The sequence below is a fragment of the Phacochoerus africanus genome, chromosome 4 (assembly GCF_016906955.1).
Source record: "Phacochoerus africanus isolate WHEZ1 chromosome 4, ROS_Pafr_v1, whole genome shotgun sequence".
NCBI classification, from domain to species: Eukaryota; Metazoa; Chordata; class Mammalia; order Artiodactyla; family Suidae; genus Phacochoerus; species Phacochoerus africanus.
Window position 1 is genome coordinate 75795151 of NC_062547.1, and position 4340 is coordinate 75799490.

The 4340-nt window shown below is 45.0% G+C and overlaps 1 non-coding gene across 1 annotated transcript; it reads left to right on the top strand.

The window, feature by feature from the left end:
- Positions 1 to 1566: 1566 nt before the first annotated feature.
- On the top strand, positions 1567 to 1673 carry LOC125126638 (U6 spliceosomal RNA). Its single transcript, XR_007134733.1, has one exon. It is a non-coding gene; the product is annotated as a U6 spliceosomal RNA (small nuclear RNA).
- Positions 1674 to 4340: the final 2667 nt, after the last annotated feature.

Here is a 4340-nt window from a genome sequence, read left to right on the forward strand (position 1 = left end):
CTGACAAACACCAAGCATGGGTAACAAAGATATCTACACCAAGACTTGTCATAATTACATTTCTCAAAACTGGAGATGAAGAGAATATCTTCAAAGCATCCAGAGAAAAACAGAACACAATACAGATGACCAAAGTTGATACATGAATTCTCACTGGAAATGTCAGCACAAATACAGTGCAGTAACATACTTTAAATGCTCAAGGAAAATCATAGGTCTCAGCAAAAGGCTATACTCAGAGGAACACCTTTCAACACTGTGGAGACTGGGTCAGACACACAAACACTGGAGTAATCCATCCCCAGAAAACTGGCACTACCAGAAAAGGGAAAGGACGTCTTCCAGGCAGAAGCAATGGGACAGCATCTAGAACTGGAGATCTGTACACTCTGATCTGATTTTTGTGACCACATGGACAAAAATATAGTGATTTCTTCTTAGCCTTCTGTGTTGGCCTAGCAGGTAAGGATTTGGCATTGTCACTGCTGTGGCTCAGGTTCAATACCTAGCCCAGGAACTTTCATATGCCACAGGTGTGGGCAAAAAAAAAAAAAAAGATTTCTTCTTGTCATTTCAAAATGAGAAATACTTGATATTTTCAGCAAAACCCCAATATATCAGAAGGCTCACATATATGTAGAAGGAAAACACATTGACAGCAATTGCAGGAAGACCAGGAAAGCAGAAATGAAATCTTTTCTGTAGCATTTTTTTCCACTTCCTTTCCCAGTGGTTTTGTTTCCTTTCAAAGTTAGAATTGATAACATCCTTTTCCTCTTTCTTTCTTTCTTTCTTTCTTCTTTCTTTCTTTCTTTCTTTCTTTCTTCTTCCTTTCCTTCCTTCCTTCCTTCCTTCCTTCCTTCCTTCCTTCCTTCTTTCTTTCCTTCTCTTTCCTTTCCTTTCTTTCTCTTCCTTCCTTCCTTTTTTTTTGGACACACCTGTGGCACATGAAGTTCCCAGGACAGGGGTTGAATCAGAGCTACAGCTGTCAGCCTCCACCACAGCTACAGCAAAGCCAGGTCTGAGCCGAGTCTGTGACCTACACCACAGCTCACAGCAATGCCAGATCTTAACCCACTGAGTGAGGCCAGGGATTGAACCCGCATCCTCATGGATACCATTCAGATTTGTTTCTGCTGCCCCACATGGGGAATTCCTCTCTTGTTTTCTCTACTGATGTCTGTTCCTTTGCTGTAGGGCCAGGTTTAGAGACGCTTCACCATAGAGAATGTCAACATGGGTTGGGCTCAGTCCTTTGACACCAGGTTCCTGGTCCCAGTATCAGGGCGAACAGAGGGGAGCACCACATTTCTGTCATGAAGTTCAAGCTCAGTTCGGGTGATTACTCCCCAGGTGGCATTGTCACAGTATGAAACCGTTTAGGGATCTGAGATTCATAATCTACAAATGCACTAATTTCTCTCCAATATGAATAAAATTTCTGGTGTGTTTGCAGTTAAGGATAAAAGCAGGAGTTCCCATCGTGGCCAAACAGAAATGAATCTGACTAGTATCCATGAAGACATAGGTTTGATCCCGGGCCTCACTTAAAGAATTAAGGATCCAGTGCTCGCTTTGGCAGCACATATACTAAAATTGGAATGATACAGAGAAGATTAGCATGACCCCTGGGCAAGGATGACACGCAAATTCATGAAGCGTTCCATATTAAAAAAGAAAAAAAAAAGTTAAGGATCCAGCAATGCCATGAGCTGTGGTGTAGTTTGAAGATGCGGCTTGGATCCCGAGTTGCTGTGGCTGTGGCATAGGTCGGTAGCTGTAGCTCCAAATCGACCCCTGGCCTTGGAATTTCCATATGCCATGGGCACAGCCCTGAAAAAAACAGCAAAAGCAAAAAAAATAAAATAAAAAAATAAAAGGACCTACTATATAGCACAGGGAACAGGGAACTAGAGTCAATATTCTATAATAACCTATATGGGAAAAGAATTTGCAAAAGAATAGATATATGTAAAACTGATTGACTTTGCTGTACAACTGAAACTAACAAAACATTGTAAATCAACTACACTCCAAAAATTTTTTTTGCTTTTTAATTTATTTTTCATATTAAAGTATAGTTGATTTACAATGTTGTGCTCCTACCCAATTTTTTAAATTAATATTTTATTTCTAGAATTCTCTCGGCTTCCTCAGGCTTGCCACTGAATCCGCTCAGATTTTCAGCCGAGAAAATAAAAACCTACAACAAAAAAGAAATGAAAAATCTATACCTTATAGTAATGGAGCAGAAGTCTTTAGGTGCTCGAACGCTGAGTCACATGGGACAAGATTCCATCAAGGAAAAAAGACGGAAGGGCAGCAGAGGGGAGCTGGCTCGGATCAGCCACCTATGGTACACAAAGAAGCCCCAGGTCAGAGGTCAAAGCCGAGCTGGGCACCCCCAGGGCAGGGAAGGGATGGAGCCTAGAGCTCCACATGCCTGCACTCCCCCTTCTGTGGAAATGCCCCCTCCTCTAGGCCTTAATTCTCATTCGAAGTTCCGACCCAGAGAAACTCTCAAATTTGTCAACCCTCCCAACACACTTGAACCCAAGGAGCTTTCCCTAAGTCTGACATTCACAGACTCACTCAGAAGCACACATTATACACAATCCACCAACTCCTGGGTGAGGCCAAAGCAAAGGAGAGGAAGCAGCTGAGGGCAGCACAACCTCAGAGGACAGACCACCTCCAGCACTTCTGCTGGGGGGGATTCCCCCCCCCCCATGCTCCTGGTTTCTCTTGGCATCAGCAGCTCCTTCTGTGGTGGTTCTATGGCCTGGAGCCCACCTACATGGGGGAAGTCAGCAGCAAGAACCCAGGACACCTTTCTTCCCCTCCCTCAGTGGCTCAGCTTTGGGCTCAACTTGACCCCACCCCATTGATACATGTACTTCAAGCACCATGGGTCACTTACAGGAGACAAAGCCCCTCCTCCCAGTGTGTGACTCGGAGCCTGAAGAGCACTGCTTCCTCCCGTGTTCATGGACAGCCTAGGGGAGGAAATTTCTAGAGCATTTTTATAGTTTTAATAACTGGATATTGCTCATTCCTTTCAGAAGACAGGTACTGAGATAGACTGGGACCTGGGACCCTTTACTGCAGTGCTTACACCTGGACAAGTGTCCCCCCAAAGAACAGGATACAAAGAAACCAGAAGGCAAAAAATAACTGCACCCATCACAGTTGGGGCAAATTGTGAAAAAGATACAAAAAAGCCCAAACCCAACAGCCATTTCTGAGGTGCAGGAGCAGAAGCAGTGTCATGTCCCTGATCCCTGCACACCACACCAGGGGAAGGGTAGACCCCCTTAAGCCACCCTTCCTGCCCAACCCACCCTCTTACACTCACTGTCACCCCATTTAAGGGACCAACCCACCCTGTCTCGGGGATCCAGCAAGGGCACCTGTTATCTTGTTTTCGCTCCCTCCTGCTATAGCACAAACCTCAATAAAGCTTTGCCTGAATTCCTCATCTGGCCTCAAAAGGTCCAAGAACCCAGGTTGGTAACAGTATTAGTTCACTAATATCCTTATGCTAACACATTGTAAATTAATCAGAATTGAACACGTCTCATTAATCTGGCTCCCGTGTGTTAACAGGAAATGGAACAGGATCAGAGTGTCACAAACTCTGCACCTTGTATAGAAGAGTCACTATTTTATTTTTAAAACATTTTTCTTTTCATGGCTGCACCCTTGGGCATATGGAAGTTCCCCCTCCAGGGACTGAATCCCAGCCAGAGGGTGGCAATGCCAGATCCTTTAACCCACTGCACTGTGTGGGGATTGAACCTGCACCTCCCCAGGGACCCCAGCCTCTGCAGTCAGATTCTTAACCCACTGCCCCACGGAGTAATTCCAAAGCGTCACTATTTTAATGAGCATATGGATCCATCTCTTTAGCAACTCAATGTGTTCTACTGTCAAGTTTAACAATACAACAGCCACTTATTTTATCAGCAAAAGTGCATTCAGGAAAAGAGGGAGGAATTACAAGCTATGCTAAATCACAGGCAAATCCAGAGAACAAGGAGGAGGTGACCTACTTTTATAGGGATGAGCAGTAATTTGGAGGAGCTGAGCATCCAAAATATGGAGGCTTCTCACTAGCTGGGCTGTCCTGGGCAGAGAGGTTTTCTTCTTTCTGCTGGGTAGTAAGAAGCACCTTCTGGCTGGAGATGTAGGGGGTGGTGTCTATCTGGTTGGGTGGGGTGGGGTGGGGAGTGACTAGAGCTCTCCCTAAGGGCCATCCTCACTCCAAGTCCAGCTGAGCTTTCTTGAATTAATTCCACAGAACTTTCTGCATTTCCCTACAACTGCAGGGGAAGGCAGGA